The sequence below is a fragment of the Trichosurus vulpecula genome, chromosome 9 (genome assembly GCF_011100635.1).
Source record: "Trichosurus vulpecula isolate mTriVul1 chromosome 9, mTriVul1.pri, whole genome shotgun sequence".
Taxonomy (NCBI): Eukaryota; Metazoa; Chordata; class Mammalia; order Diprotodontia; family Phalangeridae; genus Trichosurus; species Trichosurus vulpecula.
In genome coordinates, this window is record NC_050581.1 from 124,425,862 (window position 1) to 124,445,024 (window position 19,163).

At 45.8% G+C, this 19,163-nt stretch overlaps 1 protein-coding gene across 3 annotated transcripts in view; it reads left to right on the top strand.

Moving 5' to 3' along the window:
- PRKCD (protein kinase C delta) overlaps positions 1-19,163 on the top strand; it is a 107,477-nt gene that overhangs the window by 48,781 nt on the left and 39,533 nt on the right. The window contains exons 1-2 of one of the 3 annotated variants that reach the window (XM_036738917.1): positions 1,832-2,659; positions 7,695-7,821. The gene's annotated coding sequence lies outside the window, so the exon portion shown is untranslated. Of the gene's footprint in view, positions 1-1,831; positions 2,660-7,694; positions 7,822-19,163 lie in introns of those variants that run through there. The other 2 variants (XM_036738916.1, XM_036738918.1) reach the window with 2 other exon arrangements.

The following is a 19,163-nucleotide window of genomic DNA, read 5'->3' on the forward strand; positions in this document are numbered from 1 at the left end:
GGGCCTCAAGCTGGGCCAGTGGCTTAAACATGGGCTTGGATACTCCTGCCTGATGCCACCCATTCTTTGGGCAGTATTTTGCCTTCTCCTAGTTTCTGTTCAATCAATTGAACATAAGCATATTACTGAATACTTACTGTGTCTAGCTCCTCAACATAGACACTCAAAGAGACGCAATAAAGTAAAATACAGAAGTGTTGTGAAAGCTCAGGTAGAAGAGTCCTTGCTCATGTCACTTCATCTCTCTGAGCCTCATTTTTCCCATTTGTAAAATAACTGGGCTGCTCTCCAAGGTTCCTTCCAGTTCTAACATTCCATGATTTTGTGATTCCCAGCTCACCGTGGACTGGATTCATCAGAGAGGATTCATGGAGGAGGTGGGAATTGAAGGATGGACAAAAATCCCACCCAGCTCAAAGTTGGGACAAAATCTCGACCATTCTTGTCTCCACCGCTCCTCCCAGGATCACTGTGTTTAAGTTTGAATTCTATCGGACAGTTTGGAGGGTTGTGGGGTGGGAGGAGGAACGACCACCCGAGAAGGCTAGAGTATTTATCTCTGAGACTGAGGTGGTGGATTCGGAAGTCTTTTGGCAGCCAGGAGGCAAGAGGAACAAAGAACAGAGAACTTTGGTCCCTCTTCATTCCCTCCCTAGATTCTCAAAATTGAGATAAGACCCCTCCCCCCAATCTTCTAGCTGATGGGAATAGATTGTCCCCCACTGAGCGGGTGTCTGGAGGCAGGGGATGGGGTTGGAGAGACAGAGAGGGAGAGAGCGACAGAGAGAGAAAGAGAGAGAGAGACAGACAGACAGAGATACAGACAAACAGAGAGAGAGACACAGAAGGACAGAGACAGAGAGACAGAGACAGAGAATGATTAGTAAGAGAGTCACAGAGAGACGGGGGATGGGGGTAGGAGAGTAGAAGGCAGAAGAGATCGACCGAAAAGAAATGGCACATAGACAAAAATATTCAAAGAAAAAGACAGACAAGGGAAGAAAGATCCTTAAGGTCTTTCACAGATGTATGAGGCTATGATCTGAAGACAGGACAGAGACAGCCATAGGAAAAAGAAGGGGGAAAGAAAGATAGATATATGGGGAAACTCACACACAGCTAGAAAGACACTGACAGAAACAAAAACATGGAGGGGAATGGGTAAGGATAGACTTAACAGAGACACACAGAGACTGCGGACAGATACAGGGAAAGCAGGAGTGAAAGTCAAGACTTCTTAGGTCTTGACAGGAGACAGAAGATAGAACACTCATCCTCATACACATAGACACACACACAGACACACAGACACACACAGACACACACACAGACACACACAGACACACACACAGACACACACACACACACACACACTTCTACAAGAGACAGAAAGTACGAAACACAGCCTATAGAGGCGGGGCGGCAGCAGAGTTGCAGCTTGGGGGGCGGAGGGAAAGGAGCGGCCAGGAGGGAGAGAGGGAAGGAGGGAGACCTTGGGGGAGGAACGCGAGAAGGAGGGGAGGGGTGTGGTGAGCGGCGGGCCCCAGGCCGGCCTCGGAGGCGGCCCTTGGAGGCTTTGGGCGGAACTGGGCGGGCCGCCGGGGTTCCCAGCACCTGGGTGAGGTCTTGGCTGCCCCGCCCCCCTCACTCCGCACTTCCTTGTGTGACGGTACTCGGAGCCAGAGGCGACCGGAGCGGCGGTGTCCGGGTCCCGGAACCGATCGAGGACCTCCACGGCCCCCAGAGCAGGGGGATCCTGGGGCTGCGAGATCCTCCCAACAGAAGAGAAGAGATACCCCTTCACCACCCTAGGGATCCACTCCCCCGCCCCTCTCCCCCTCTCCCTCCCCACCCCCCCAACCGAGAGACGCCTGGGCCAAAAGATAGCCTGCCACCCCTCCGTCCAGCAGAAGCGAGGCACTCTCCGAGGGAAGCAACTCGTTGGACGGAGTGATCCACCCCGCTCCTGGGGCGGAGAGACCCCAGGGACCTAGAGGTTCTCGCCCCACCCCAACTCCCAGGGCTGAGAGACCCCAGACGATTGGGCGATCCCTCCGCTCCCAGGGCGAAGTCACACTGGGAACCTAGAGAGCCCCCTCTCCCGAGGTAGAGACGTCCTAGAAACTCAGCGATCTCCACTTACGGGCGGAGCAGGCTCCAGAACTGAAAGATTCCCCACGACCTCCAGAGCGCCAAGTTCCAGAGGACTGGGAGATTCCCGCCCCCCTCATAGAGCGCCGAGACGCACCCTAGGGGCCTCAACACTCCTCAAAGCGGAGAGCCAGAGACTTCGCTCTCTCGCTCCCACCCCCTCCCCTCTCCAGATCGCCGAGAGCTGGGGGGGCTGCGAGACTCCCCTGGAACTAAGAGACAGATCCCCCACTTTCTCTCCACCCCCGGAACTAGGAGGCAAGACTCTCCACCCCTAATCCTCCTCTATCCCCTCCCGCCCAGTCCCAGATCGTGAGGGGGCGGTGAGAACGGACAGCAGAAGCCCCCTCACACCTGAGACCACCCCCAGCCTCAGAGCAGAGAGCTCTCCCAAGACCACTTCGTCTCGTGTTGACCGAGACAGAGCTCTCGCAGGCGACGAAGGCTATCGGACCTGGAGAGACTCCTCACTCAGAAGAGGTAACCCCCCTTTCTTGGCTACGGGAAGGTGAGGAGGTAGGAGGGAACCGGGAGAAGGGCTAAGGGCCCTTCATCCTTCGGGACTGGGGATTGGGAGAGGAACTCGGGTCTTTTCAGAGCAGTCAAGGCTGTCTCCTGGCTCTGGACTTTGGGAGTTTCGCGTCCCTTCTGAAACTGAACCAAGTGAAAACTATAGCCGATGGCTCCTTCTGGTGCTTTGCCTTCCCGGTGACTGTTCTTCAGGCTTTCTCAGTTGTCGGGTCTCTCCTTGGCACCTCTCCTTGTGTCTCTTTCACTCTTCCCTTGACTGATGAAGACCTCTCTCTCTCCAGGGGCTTGATAGCTGCTTCATCGGGCATTTCCCACTCCCCACCCCCATTTCTCGTCTTCCAGGCTTGTCTTCTCATCCATAATTCCCTCATTCATTGAATCCCAAATTCATCTCCCCCATCATTGTCCCCAAAAAGCATCATCTCTATTCATTTTCTTCTCTATTGTCCCCTTCCCAACATCCCCCTGTTCCATCATCCCAATATTTTGATGTCCCTCATTCACCGTCCTCTAGTCTGTAATCCTCTTTCCACGTCCCTCTGTCCGTCATCCCACATCCATTGACCCTCACTTATGCCCCCCTATCCATTGCCTTCTCATTCATTGTCAACCATTATGTTGTTTCTCCTGCCACATTGGTTAATTTGTTGCTTGGTCTTGCCTTGTCCCACCCACCATTCTGTCCCTTATCCTCTCCGGCTTCCCTTCCTTTCTCTGCCCTCTTTTGTGTTCCCACCCTTCCTCCAATGTCCACTCCATCCTAGTACCTCTCCTTCTCCCCTCCTTCCAGCTACATTATGTCCTCCCTATGCTATTTCTGACTCTTTTTCCCATCAGGACAAAGAGGGAGAAGAGCCTTAATTTGGCTGACTACTTGCTTTCTACATCTCTTATCCTCTTGCCCCTGGGGTCCCTTTTTTCCTTCATCCATTTCTTTCTCCTTTCTGTGCCCTAGACTGTCTTTCTCTGTCCCTGTCTCCCATCTTCCTATTACCACCTTTCTTGAATTTTAAGGGACAGTTGTGCCCCGCCCTCCACCCCATCTCAGCTGGACCGTAGATCTGGGGCTCATCCTGGACCAGACGAAAGAGGACCTCTGGAAGGGAACCCTGGACATTTGGATTGATGAGCAGCCTTTCTATTATGTGTTGGGGGGAAGGGTGTAGAGAATGAACCCATCTACTCCCACACACAGAAGTCATCATCATGCTTAACCCCTTGCATTTCTAAGTTTTGGTGGGGAGTGGAGAAATAGGATCCATCGTTATCTATCTTTTCCTTTCCCCTCCACACCCCTCTCCCTCCCCTGGCTTTCTCCCATGACTGGCAGCAATGGGAAAGATGTATGGCTAGGGAAAGATTTATGGCTAGGGAGTTTCTCACCACCATTCAGGTGAATTTTCTTGGGGGGTGGTCTCCCTGTATAATCTCTTTCTGTGTCTACATCTAGCTCTAGGTAGAGTCTATACATTTTTCTGTGTCTGCATTCTTTCTGTTCCTGCGTGACTACTGTCACTCTGTTTGTCCTACATGTCTCTGTGCCTGCTCCATGTCCCATCTCTTTGTGCCCCAATTCCCTGTGTCCAGTGTGACTCTGAGTTCCCTCTGTCTGCGTCTGTCTCCTGTCTCTTTGAATCCTGCTGGGGATTTAAGTGTCAGGGCAATTTATCCATGCAGATACTACATGGTGAAATTATACATGTATCTACCTGACTGCGTGGTGTGTGTGTGTGTGTGGGGGTTCTTTTTTTTACCCAACATATCCTCAGGCATGACATAGCTACAAGTGACCAGGTCACTGAGAGGAGGAGACCCAAGTCATTTGGACTTCCTTGTGGTAGACATGGTTTGAACCAGAGTGCCTACGGACAGGCCAGCAGAGGGCGAATATGCGACTGAATGTGTGGGAGGCAGTGAATATGAATGTGACTGTTGGTGATTGAGTGACTGTTACTGTGTGGGTATGTCTGGTTGTGTGTGTGAGTGCATGACTGTGCGAATGCCTGCTGTATTAGTGTATGAGACTTACTCTCTGTGAGAGTGTGACTCCATGCTTTATTCTGGGATTGAGTGTGTGTGTGAATCAGTGACACACTGTGTGTGTATGTGAATCAGTGACACACTGTGTGTGTGTGTATTTATGTGCATTACTCCATGCATTCCTGTGTTTTCACAATGCTTGGAGAAAGTGGCTTCTCTGGTGGAGATCTGAGTGCCCTAGCTCTGGCCTCTGACCCGTATTGGAGGGAAGAAATAGAAAAGGCTTGGGGTTACCCTCTCTGGATCACAATCACACAGTTCACTGAGCATTAAAGATGGTGCAGGGGAAAGAGAGCGGGCTCAGACTCAGGCAGGAGAACCTGGTTCACATCTTGCCACTTATCTCCCATCTGCGGGCTTCCTTCAAGGCCCATCTACAATCCCAACTTTTACTGAAAATCTTTCCCACTCCCTCTTAATTCTAACACCTCCCCTCTGTTGATTATTTCCTGTTTCTCCTATATATAGCTTCTTTCTATGCATTTGCTTGCAAGTTGTCTCTCTTAATAGATTGTGAGCTTTTCAAGGGTTGCTGTTGATCAGCGTGCCTAACTTTTGGTGACCCCATTTGGGATTTTCTTGGCAAAGATACTGGAATGGTTTCTATTTCCTTCTCCAGCTCATTTTTACAAATGAGGAAACTGAGGCTAACAGGTTTAAGTGACTTGCAGGGTCACAGAGCTAGTAATTTCTGAGACCAGATTTGAACTCAGCCCTCCTGACTCCAGGCTTTGTGCTCTCTGCACCATGCCACCTAGTTATCCCTCTGAGGGTAGGGGCTGTCTTTTGCCTTTTTTTATATGCCCAGCACCTAGCACAATGCCTGGCACATAGTAGGTACTTAATAAATGTTTATTGACCAAGGTCCATATTGATAAAAAGGACTTTCATCATGCCTATGAAATTGCAGGTCTGAACTAAACCTCTTACAACTTTCCAGGTACTATGCTTGGCTCTGGGGACAGTCAAAAGTGAAAAACAAAACAGTCTTTGCCCTTAAAGAACTTAGACTCTACTGGGAGGAAACTTTTACACAAATAAATGAATACGGTCATTTCCTGGGGTCTGGGGAAGAGCCCAGCTGACCCAAGGGATTGGGAGAGGCCTGTGGTAGGAGGCAGCGTTGGAGCTCGACCTTGAAAGGAGCTAGCAATTCCAAGGATGAGGGGCCAGTACATTCCAGGCTTCAGGGACAGACCATGCAAAGGCATTGAGGTGGAAGATGGAGTGCTGAGTTAGGTGAACAATCAGAAGGCCAGTTTGGCTGGAAAAAAGCCTTTGAGAGGAACAAGGTAAAGTCACCCAGGGAAGGTAGGTTGGAGCTGGATTGTGATGGGCTTGAAAAGTCAAAGAGAGGAGTTTGGATTTCACCCTTCGGGTAATAGGGAGCCAATGAGGCTTCTGGAGCAGGGAAGTCACACAGTCCAATTTGCGCTTTAGGAATTCCAATTTGATGGCTATGTGGAGGAGGGAATAGAGATGGGGGTGGGGGGTGGGGACAAGACTGGAGACAGGAGGACTGATTTATAGGCTCTTAAGATAGTCCAGGCAAGAAGTGATGCGACCTGATCTGGGATGGCTGTGATGTGAGTGGAGATAAGGAAACAGGGACAAGACGTGTAGAAAACTATAATTAGATAGGTATTGGGTACAGGGAAAACCAGACACATAAAATCTATGCCAAAATTTGGTTCTAGTCTTGATTTTTGTCTGAGATCCCTGCCCTCTTTCCTTCTTGGCCCTCTCACCCTAGTCCCCAGTCCCAAAGTGCTGATGTAGACTGGGGCCAGCATGATGTGGTGCAAAGGGCACTGGATCTGCCATCCCAGGATTTTGGTTCAAATTCCAGCTCTCCCCTTTACTACCAGGGTGATCTGGGGCAAATTATCTCACCTATCTTGACCTCAAATTTCGGGAATTGGACTATAGGCCCTTTCCAGCTCTAAATCTATGCTTCCAGAAACTCTTTGCTTGGCTTACTAAGTTCTCTTAATAATGATGGAGGGAAGTTAACCCCAGGAAGGGGAAACTAGATGTCTAGGTAATCTACACATTGGGTTATTAAGCCCTGAATAATGGGGAGTGGCCTATTCTGGATTGTTTCTGGGCTATGGCTGCAGGGGATTGACACCATTTAACTGGAAGAGATAATTAGAATTTAAATTAAAAGTTAAAATAATTTAAAGTTAAAAAAAAGGAGAAATATTAAGCCAATGAATGCAACTGTGCCCCTGGGATTGGGTCTGTGGCCTTTTGGACTAGGGCAAAGGGGATAGGTGAGCAAGTATGTCTGTGGGTTGGGGGATGGTTGTGAGAATCAGGTTACAAGTTGAGGAGTGGTTCATTCAGTGCTCAACATTCAGCTGCCCTGTATTCTCTCCTTGGCCTGTCTGGAGCTCCTAGAGAGAAGGGATCCTGGTGTATATAACTTTGTCTCTCCCTTAATGCCTAGTACAGGGCCAGGGTCCTAGTGGGTGTTCATTGCAGCATAGAATGATCATCAGAATCAAAAGGGACCTTAAAGACCATCTAATCCAGGGGTTCTTAACTTGGGGTCTGTGAACTTGTTTTAGATAGATAGATAGATAGATAGATAGATAGATAGATAGATAGATAGACGGACTACATCAATAGAATTGTTTCTTTTGTAATCCTATGTATTTTTATGCATTTTAAAGCATTCTAAGAAGGGACTCATGGGCTTCATTAGAAGGTAAAAGGGGTCCATGATAGAAAAAATGGATAATTTTATCTAATTTGACCTCCCTCATTTTATAGATGTGTAAGAATCGACAGTGCAGGTAAGTGACTTAGTTAAGGCCACATAGCAAATCAGCCACAACACAAAGACTAGAAGAAACCCAGATCTCATAGCTCCTAGTCCAATCTCCTTTCTACCCTCTACTTGTAGATTCAGAGGGTATTTCTGTAGTGGTTATCTGACTCACCCTCTTTCTGTCTTGATCCTGCAGGTCTGGTGGGAATTGGATGCTCTTTGGTCTCACCTAGTGCCAGCCCAGACTATATCTTTCTCAATCCTCAGAATCACCTGCTGTATCACCTTGGACAAAGAGTGAGATCCTAGTCAGGAACAACAAGGTAATGATGATCCAGGGGCCTCCTCAGTTCCTGAGCAATTTTGCTTTCTCAATGTTTCTTTTTTGCTGTCCCTCTGAAGTCAAAGATCAGCCGTCTGGGGAATCAGGCCATGTTATCTGCCTCTGGAATATTGGTTTAGAGTGTTGGGCCCTAGGATGCTGGCCAAGGCCAAGGACTGGGATGGGTTTGGGATTGGCTAACTATTGCTTAGGACTCTAGTGTCCTCCTAATGTCACTTTCAGGCAGTTTATGTTTGATATGTGGCTTCTTTGCTTGGTTCTGGCTTGGTGTCTTGTTCCTCAGGATTTCCAAGCACTGGTTTAGAGGAAGGAGATTGTAGATGAAAGAAGAGAAGGATGGAAGGAGAAGGAGGAAGGCATTGTTGAGATGACATATTACCCTTCAGTCTGTGTGTAAAACTGCACTCATCACTGGTCTGTGGCCCCCAGCCTCTGCTTCTCTAGCCATGTAGGCAAAGGAACCTGAGGCAGGTCCCCTTTGCTGAGGAGGGAGGGGTGAGTCCTGCATCTGAAGGAGGGGCTGTACTTTGGGGGATACTAGACTCAGAGTGTTAGAACCTTATCATCCTAGGATCGGACACTTAGAGCTAGAAGAGAAAGTAGAGACCAAGCTTCTCACTGAACATGAAAGGAAATTGAAGCCCAGAAAAGGGAAATAATTTGCTGGAGGCCATAGAGTGACTTAGTGCCAAAGGAAGTGCTCCAACCCTGATCTGCTGACTCTGAATGCCTTCTTAGCTGGTTTTGTGCCTTTCTATTATATTACCCACCCCCTAGCCTAACTCAAGAGAAGAAGTAAGTAGGAATAAATAGGTGGGGGGCCACTGGGGTGGAATGGAATTTGAAAGAAACCATGGGAAGGGTCACAACCTCATTTCTTTCCTCCACTGGCCTATCACCATTGTTGTAAATTCTGCCATCACCATTTCATTCCTGTGGGTTAAGCATTGCCCTTTCCAGGATGCTTTTGGGAAATGCCAATGTAGTTTAATCCTCAGAAGAGTGGCGCATCGTGGATGAATTTGCCAAAAGCTTTTATTCATTCATTTAACAAACATTTATTAAGCGCCTACTCTTTGCAGGACCCTTTGCTAATCCCTTCAGGGAAGACAAATTCCATTAGGCTAGGGCCCCTGTCCAATCTAGGGCAGATTTCACGAGGAGGGGGGTCCTAGAAGAGCAGAAAGATAGGGACAAGGAAAGCTGGATTACTACTCTTGCTACTTCTCGATTTTGCCTGGGACTGCCCCAGTTCCCATTCTTCCAGGAAGTCTTCCCTGACTAGTTCTGTCTTGCTCCAGTCTCTCCTTTCCCTGATATCATCTCAGAAGATTTGGGGATACATTTATTTGCTAGTTACCAAGCGTTTTAATGTGTCTTCCACATATGGGGGTGGGATGCCTGGTGTGAAGGGCGCTTAGAGTGGGAACTTTGCTAGTCATGTCAACTTTCTGGGGCCTCAGTCCCTTTCCAAGTCTTACCTAGGGTTGTTTGCTCTTTCTCAGATTCTCCTTCCTACTCAGTTGGAAACTTTGTCAGAAAATTGAGCTTAGTGAGCTCTCTGGCCCTGTCCCTCTTCTTCATGGTCCCCAGTTCTGTCACCCAGCCCTTTTTTCCCTTCTTTTCTGGGTGTTTGTCACAAGGAAGAAGACTCGTAACAGAGCTATCAAGGGTAAAGTTGCACACACACACACACACACACACACACACACACACCACAAGAGAGTATAATCAAAGAAAACCACTCAGAGCTGGCTGGGGAAAGCAACCTCCCCACTTTATCCCCCTTACCATGCTTGGCCCCACGCTTCTTTCTAGGCCTGGAGCTCTTCCTCTGCCCCCCAGGTCAAAGAGAATGATATCTGCTGTCCCAGAACACCCAGTACTGCTTTGGGATCAGCCTACCTGAGTGCTTTGGACTAGACCCAATCCCTGGCTCACTTTCAGTCAGTCCAGAAGCTCTATTTTGCTGGTGGGCTTTGGGCCTTCCACCCACAATCTAACTTAATCATTCGAATGCTTAGCATCATTTCTCTCTTTCTTCTGTGGGAAGGAAGTAGAGAACAAAATTTAAAACCTGTCATGTACATTAAAGTTTATTCATGGATTCTTAAGTCATCAGAGCTGAAAGGGACCCTAGAGATCATCTAGTCCAACCCTCTCATTTTACAGATGGAGAAACTGAGGCCCAGAACTATCAAGTGGCTCTCTTGAGGTCACACTCTCTTGAGTGAGTTCTGTATGCTTTTTCAATTATATTCTTCCCAAAATATTTACTAAATACTTCAACTGACACCCTTATCACTATATCCTGTCTCCCAAACTAGAACAATGTTGACACCTTTATCTTCATCAGAACCGAAGTTTACATGGTGCTTTCCCCTCCCTCCCTCCTCTCCTCTCTTTCTTCCCTCTCTCTCTCCTCATTCCTTCTTCCCTATTCCTTTCTTCCTCCTCCCTTTCCCTGTTGACCGTTGGTACATCCCACCAAGGCAAAACCAGAAAAGCAGTCTGGGGATCCAGAGCTCAGGGGCTGGATTGACTTTCCCTGAATCTGGACCCCAGGCTGGGGTCCTGAGAACATAGGGAGAGACAATGCTGAGTCATAGAGGGCTTGGGAATGCTTAGGTTTATAGTAGGAGACAGGACCTTCAGAAGAAGGATATCGAGAAGTGTCCAGCTGGTCACAGTTCAGTGGGCCTAGAGAGCCAGGCAGGGAGCTCCCCACTGGGAAGTCTGATTCTGGTGATTCAGGCAGCTGGGGGATGGGAAAAGGGGGAGAGGAGGAGAAGAGGCATGGTTCTTTAAGGCCTAAGACTTGTGGGGGAGGGGTTCAGCCCTGCCCCACTTCCCCCCTTTACTTCTCCCTTTTGCTCTGAGGAGCTTAATCCTCAACTTCTCCAAACAGAGTTGAAGAGAGAGGGAAGAAGGAAGGAGGGGGGAAGGGAAGTATATATGCAGGTCCAGACTCAGATCAATCTTTCTTTTCCCTTTCCCAAGTGAATTTCATTAGCTAATGAGGTTAATTAGCCTTGGGACAGTGCCACTCTGTTATCCTCCCTGCCACCCCCTACCTAACACATACATAGGCACACATTAAATATATCACACCCAAAAATGCACACGCGCGCGTGTGCACACACACACACACATGCAGAGGCACACACAATATAATACAGCCCTTACTTATATACTCATAGAATATGTGCCCAATCACTCAAAAAGCATTTATTAAATGCTTACTATATATCAGGCACTATGCAAAGCACTGAAGGTTCAAAGAAAAAAAAAACAAAATCATTCCTGCCATCATGGAATTTATATGCTACTAGGGGAGACAAGATGCATGTATATATTTATATGTATACACGCATGTACATACATGCTTTCACTTATTGTGTATATAGTTGCATGTGTAGGTACATGTGTACATGTGATATATATGTGAATAACATACATACATGCATACACATGCATGTATAATATATATACAAAAGAAATTTAAAATACAAGGTAATTTTTGAGAATGTATCTAGATGTATGTATGAATGTATACATACGCAAAAGATCTACAAGGTAAAGGTAATTTTTGAGGGTGTATATATATGTATAAATATATGTACATAGGAAGAAGATACAAGCTCAGGGTCGTTTTTGGAAGGAAGTCAGCAGCTAAGGGTATCAGGAAAGATTTCATGTAGAAGGTGGCCCCTGAGCTAGATTTTGAAGGAAACTAAGAATTCTAAGTGGCAGTGTGTGGGAGGGGCACGTTCCAAGAATGCGGCTAGCCCATGCAAAGGATCAGATACAGAGGTGGAATGTAGTATATGAGAAACAGTAGGTACATTGAGGGGAATAGTACTTAATGAGTCTCAAAAGGTAGGTTGGGGCCAGGTTGTGTAGGGCTCTAGATGTCAAACTGAAGAGTTGATCTTTCACCCTCAGTGTAATAGGGAGACATTGGAGTTTATCGAATGAAGATGTTGACATGGTTGTCTTCACTTTCAGCCAATCACTTTGGCAGCTATGTGGAGACTGAGTTGGACAAGGGTGAGATTTGAGTCAGGGCTTCTACAGTAGTTCTGGTAAGAGGTGAGGAACTGAACTAGGGTGAGTCAAGGGAAGGGGTTGGTTGTAAGATATAGCTCTGAGAGAGGCAAGAAAGTCACAAACACAGAGAAATACACTCTCAATACAGAAATATAGTCACACACATAAATAGGCACACAGGTTTGTCCCACAGACACACAGACAGAAGTTCTGGGATCATCTTGGTCTTGGAAGACTCTTTGGGAACATCACATGGACAGAAAGTGAGAGCATCCGTGATGGATGGGTCTGAGTCAGTTGGTGGATTTGCCAAGTGAGAAGGGCTCTTCTAGTATATTTTGTCTAGGGGCATGCTAGTCTTACCTCTGCCACTAACTTTCTTTTAAGAAGACTTTTTATATTGATTTTTTTTACATTGCCTAAATTTCTCCTGTATCCTGTAATATTTCACTACATTCATATGCCGCAATTTGTTTATTCATTCTTGATTATTGGTTATCTAGTTTATTCCAGTTGTTTTTTTTTTTTGCCACTTTCTGGATGACCTTGGGCAAGTCCCTTCTCAAACTCTTTGGACCTCAGTTTCCACAATTGTGCCATGAGGCAGTTAGGCTAGAATTTAGGGTTGGAGAACCTGATTGACCAATTGTCAAAGGGCCACACTTGAGGACCTAGAGGGCCACATATGACCTTGAATGCCACAGGTTCCCCGTCCTTGAACTAGATGATCTCTAAGGGCCTAACTTTCTTGCTTCTCTGGTTCTGATTCTAGGCCTTCTTAACCCTAGGATAGAAACTGTATCATGCAAGGGTTCTTAACCTGGGATCTGTGAACTTGTTTGTTTTTTTTTTTTAAGTATTTCAATAGAATTAGTTTCCTTTGTATATTTAATTTTATGTAAGTAAAACTATAATTTTCGGAAGAGGTTTATAGATTTCACCAGACTAGACTGCCCAAGGGATCTGTCACACACACACACACACACACACACACACACACACACAAACACAAAACAGCTAAGAGCCCTTGGTCTAGTTCTGGATAAAAATGATCAGCACTTATTATTACTGGTGATAATAGTAATGATCAAGCTTTCATTCTTCCCAGAATTCCCCAGTACTCGTGGGCCCCTCAGGCTCCTGCTAGCCTGCTGTTATGACTCTGCAGTTTTAAAAGAGAAAGAACCGTCTTCCCACTCTGGATGAAACTTACCTTAGACTGAATGGACAGAGACTTTGCCCCGAAGTTCGAAAGCCACATTTCCTTTAGCCTCTTGAAACACTGACCTAAGAAACTAGGACCGGGCCAGAGTGTGTAACTCATGCAGTAAGTGGAGTAAGCGGCTGACAGGATCAGATGCTGCAGTTCTGAGAAGATGGAAGGTGGAGTGCAGGGAAAATTGTCCCGGCAGAGAAGTTAGGACACCAGGGGGTCTACTCTTTGTCTTTCTACTGGCTATGTGAGCTGGAGCAAGTCCCAGTCCTTCCTTGGCCTTCACGGTTTTCCTCCATAAAGTCAAGGGATTAGATTGGATCTCTCAAGACCTGTCAGTCTGTGGTCTAAAAAGCAGTCAGCATGAGGTGGCAGCTCCTCAGATTTGTTAAAAAACCTGGGAGCGTGGGATCTGAATTCAATGTTCAAGGTTCTCCATCCCTGGGATGGGAGGGTGAGGTCTTAATTTCAGATAGAGATGGAGGACTATGTGAGGAGAAGGTGACTCTGGCCTCAAGGGGTAGAAGAGACAGCATATGGATGACATTTCAACCTTCAGACCCTGGGCTAGAGAGGAGGTGGGGAAAGGGATGATGAGGAAAGAAACATCAACTGTCCATCCCTTCTGTGGGTGGTATCACCTACTTCCTAGTTGTGGGGGGCAGTCAGGGTTTTTCGGGAGCAGGCCAGGGAGCAATAGTTCCCACACCTTTCCCACTGGCCTCAGGGCTTTGTTGCTATCTTTTAGTGGTGTGTGGTTATCAAGTGTTTGTGTGTGGGATAAGTGAGTATGGTATAAGAATTATGGTGTGTGTAAGAGTATGTGGTATGTGTCTGGGGTCTGTGGTGTCTATGTCTCTGTGTTTGGTACTTACATGAGGTATGTGTGGTGCATATGTATGTGATACATGTGGTATGGCAGTACATGTATATGTGCTGTGTGTGATATGTATATGGCATGAATGGTACGTGTTTGTGTGAATACATTGTATGACATGTGAGGTATATGGGCCTGTGTTGGGTATATGGTATTGGATTTCATGTGCATATTTGTCTTGTGTGCTTATGTATACATGGTATATGTGAGCAGAAGATTGTGTAGTAAATGAGGCATGTGCGGTATTGTATATGGGGTGTGTATAGAGTGTGTGCTGTATGTCTATGAGATGTGTGGTGTGGGTATGTGTAAACAGTATTGTGATTGTTGGGGGGGATATGTGGTATGTGTGTAGTGTTATATGTGGGTGTATGTGTAATATGTCTTGGATGTGTGTGGATATGTGGTTTGGGGGTATATAGTATGTGGCATATGTATATGATATGTGTGGTGTGTGGCTATGTATGGATAGTATATGACTCTGCGGTATGGGAAGTATATGATGTGTGGTTCTATTTGTGGTGAGTGGTGTGGGAGATGTGTGGTGAGTGGTATTTTATATATATAGTATATATGTAAAGTGTATGTGCATGATATAGGGTATGTGGGTATGTGAGGATGGGACGTGTGAGTGGTTAGTGTGTGTGGCCTATGTGGTATGTGTGGTGTGTGTGTGTTCAAGGAGAAGAGCTTTGTGTCCTGGGTTGCTATGGAGGAGGTGTTCCCCCCTCCCCGCCTTGAGGAGAAGGCCCCCATCAGCTGCAGTTGAGTACCGTTGGTGGCTGAGAGCTGGGAGGAAGCCTTGGGGAGTGTGGTTACAGGCACTGTAGGAGGCCCCTCTACCCACATGGAGAAGATGTATGGAGGCAGGTGTCAGCCACTGCCATCGTTCTTTCTCATCCTCGGCTTTTAGGCACATGCCCGGGACTCTTTTTGGGGGGAGGGGCACTCTGGGGAAGGCACTGGCTCAAAGTGACCTGGGTGAGAGATGTATGGAGACCTGGAAGATGGGCAAAACTATGTTGAAGAATCCCTGAGGGTTTCTCTAGGGTCATGAGTGAGGTTGAGTTCCCTGACTCTAACCCCAGCTAGGGATGTGACTAGATAAAGCATTTCACCTTTTGAGCCCTCTGTTCTGTCATCTGTAAAATGGTTTAATAATACTTTCTCTGCCTCCCTCAGAAGGCTGTCATGGGAAAGGGCATAGTAAACCCCAGATGGAGATAGGGATGTGAGCCGTCACTAGCCTATCATTATTGCATGTCCTTGAGGTCCTTAGAAGGCTATCTCCATCAGCACCTCAAGCAGGCTTTCCAATTTATGCCTAGCCAACTCCCCATTTTGGAAATACTGGTGAGAGGGAGTGAGGTATCTGGTGAATTTCCGGCCTGTATTTCCCTTTGGGGCCGAACTAGGAAGTGGTTTACAAGATGGACAGTCCCTCACCCGCCACAGCCAGCTGCTGGCTGAGTGCCTTGGGGGAGGGCAGATGCTGTCCATCTTCCCCCCATCCCCTGCCATGCCCAGGAACACTGGGAAGGAGCAGGCCAGACCAATCAGCTATGACCGTGTTGCAACTCACCACCCCGAAGCCTGCGACTCTAGGAGCAAGGCGTAATGGGAAATTAACTGAACTTTTTCCTAGTGGTGCCTGTACAGATGGAACTTTTTTACCATGAAGTTGCTTATTAGGTAAAGGCAGGAATTTGGTGCCTCTGGAGATACCATTCCCCAAAGCCCAGATTTTTCATTCAGTTATTTATGTCAAAAATGTAATTTCCTGGGGTCATGATTCATAAATGAGAATGTTGGAGCTGCGAGGCGCTTAGAGATCATGTAGTCTAACCTTATCCATTTTATTGGGATAGAAAAAGACCTTGCCCAAGTCACTTGCCTAAGGTCACATAGGTTATCAGTGTCCGAGAGCCAGGACTAAAACCCGGGTCTCTTGATTCCCAACCCCATGTTCATTCCACTGTTTTTACATTATGCCTTTCATGTGAGGAGTGTACAGGGTGGAGAAGAGGCTGGATCTCCATCAGCATCTCTACAAAGATTCTCCTTCCCTCCCCCCTCCCCAATCTTGTTTCTCCCAGGGGCAAACTTAGAATTAAAAATACAAATGACTTTAAAAGTAAATGACCCCAAGAGCCAATGCTGTGATGCTGGTCCCCTCTCCTCCTTAGACCCTCAATCAGTCAACCAATCAGTTGACTACTATTATATTATATAGCATGTTATATATATATACATATACATAGTAAATTATATATATTATATATATAATAAATGCCTACTGTATGTTAGGCATTGTACTAAGCGCTGGGGATAAAAAAAGAGGCAAATGATAGTCCCTGCCCTCAAGGAGCTTATGATCAAATGGGGGCCAGGGACAGGACATGCAAAGCAAGTTATATACAGCATAAGAAGGAAATCATTAATGGATGGAAGGCACTAGAATTAAGAGGGACTGGGAAAGACTTCCTGTAAAAGATGAGATTTTACTTGGGACTTAAAGGAAGCCAGAGAAGGCAATAAGTGTTGAGGAGGGAGAGCATTCCAGGCATACGGGATAGCCAGAGAAAGGGCCTGGAGCTGAGAGGCAGAGCGTCTTGTTCATGGAACAGCCAAGAGGCCAGTGTCGCTGCGAAGAATCCATGGTGGGGAGAAAGGTGTTAAGAAGACTGGAAAGGTGGGAGAGGGCTAGGTCATGAAGGACGTTTTATATTTGATCCTGGAGGCAATAGGGAGCCACAGGAGTTTATTGAGTAGGGAAATGACATTATCAGGCCTAAGTTTTAGGAAAATCACTTTAGACATCTACTGGACATCCAGTTTGAGATGTTTGAAAGGCAGTTGGAGATGTGAGATTGGAGGTTGGCAGGGGGATTGGGGCAGAAAAGGCAGATCAGCATAGAGATGGTAATTTAATCTGTGGGAGTTGATAAGCTCACCAAGTGAAGTGTAGTATGGAGGGAGACCAGAAGAAGGCCCAGGACAGAACCCTGAGGGACATCTACAGTTAGAGGGTTTGTTTGCTCCAGAAGAGGAGCCAGCAAAGGAGACAGAGAACGAGCTGTCAGATAGATAGGAGGAGAACCAGGAGAGAGCTGTGTCCTGAAAACCTAAAGAAAAAAGACTATTGAGGAGAGTGTGCCAAAGGCTGCAGACTTTGGGGCAAGGAGCCAAGTTGTGAGATAGGAGTTGGGATCATTAGGTCATAGATTTAGAGCTGCAAGAGACTGTTAGAAGTTAGGTAGGCCCCTAATTTTACAGATAAATAAACTTAGGCCCAAAGTGACTTGTCCAAGGTCATACAACCAAGACATGGTAGAACTGGGATTCAAATCCAGCACTTCCCACTGTACCATCTGTATTTGTTTCATGAATATGGGGATACATATTTTTTTCCTACTTTCAAATACATATGTATATATATATATATATATATGTATATATATACACATATATAAAATGACTTGAATGAAGTTTATTGAATAGTTTGCTTAGCGCAGGGTTTCTTAACCTTTTATGTGTCAGGGATTTTGGGGGGTAATCTGATGAAGCCTGTATACCCCTTCTCAGATTAAGTTTTTTATACTTGTTTTTTAATTTTATTTTTAAAAATTTATTTAGTAATTTGTTTTTCCCCAGTTACATATAAAAACAATTTTAATATTTATTTTTAAAACTTTCGAGTTTCAAATTCTCTCCCTTCCCCGCCCCCCACCCATTGAGAAGGCAAGCAATTTGATATAGGCTATACATGTGTAGTCATGCAAAACACTTCCATAATAGTCATGTTGTGCAAGACTAACTGTATTTCTCTCCATCCTATCCCCACTCCTGTTTATTCTATTCTCTCTCTCCTTTCACCCTGTTCCTTCTCAAAAGAGTTTTGCTGCAAATTAAGGTTTTTAAAATAAACTTTACAAGATTACAAAGGAAACCAATTATACTGAAATACAGTTATCAAAACACTAAAACAAAAACACAAACACAAACACAAATTCAGGGACCCCGGGTTAAAAACCTCTGGCTTAGTGGCAGTTCTTAGGAACCTCTTTACTTAATAAATAAAAACAATTAATGATTAGCATGTCAATTTATTCTCTTCTAAGAATTTAACTCTTACTTATGTAGTTTGCTCTCCTAACCATTTTCATCAACTTCTAAACAGTCTTGCTTACATTCTTTATTTGCTTAGAGAGCAAAACTCAAGTTACATACGTCCACTGCAAATATAAATTTCATTCCTGTCAGAATGAATTAGTGGAGCACAAATTACTGAGATTTTACTATATTTAATCAACCAAGCAACCTATCAGTACAGATTTATTAAGTGCCTACTACATACCAGGCACTGGAAATACAGAGACAAAAATGAAACCATTCATGTCCTTGAGGAGCTTCCATTCTATTAGAAGAGGTAATATATATATCTATATCTATATCTATCTATCTATCTATCTATCTATATATATATATGTGTATATATGTATATATGAATATATACAGAATCTGTAATGCTAAATACAGAATAGTTAGCAGGGAAGGGCACTAGCAGTTTGGGGAAGATGAGGAAAGACTTCATATAGAAGGAGGCTGAGTCTTGAAGGAAGTAATGGCTTCTAAAAACTAGAGGTAAGAAGAAAGAGAGCTCTCATTAAAGGCAAGGTGATAGAGATAAGAGACGAAGCCTTTGTTTGAGGATTGGCAAGAAGGCCAGTTTGATTAGACCATGGCGTTCAAGAAGGGGAATGATACAGTATGAGGCTGGAAAGGTAGGTTGAGACCAGGTTATGAAGCCCTCACTTGTGAAACAGAAATTTCTATTTGATCCTTGAGGAAATAGGGAGCCACTGAAGTTTCTTGAGTCAGGGAATGACATGATCAGACTTGTACTTAAGGAAAACTAATTTGGCATTTGCGTGGAAGATAGGATGCCAAGGGCAGAGATTTGCAACAATTAAGAGGTTATTGGAGTAGTCTAACCAAGAGGTTGACAAGTGCCTAAACCAAGGTTGTGGCTACATGAGTAAAGAGAAGAAAATGGATTCAAGAGAGATCGTATAGGTAGAAATGGAAGTAATGGCAGATGGCTGGGTATATGGGGTGAGAGAGAGAGTGAGGAGTCAAAACTCACACCCAGGTAAAGAACCTGGAGGAGGCCAAAAAATGG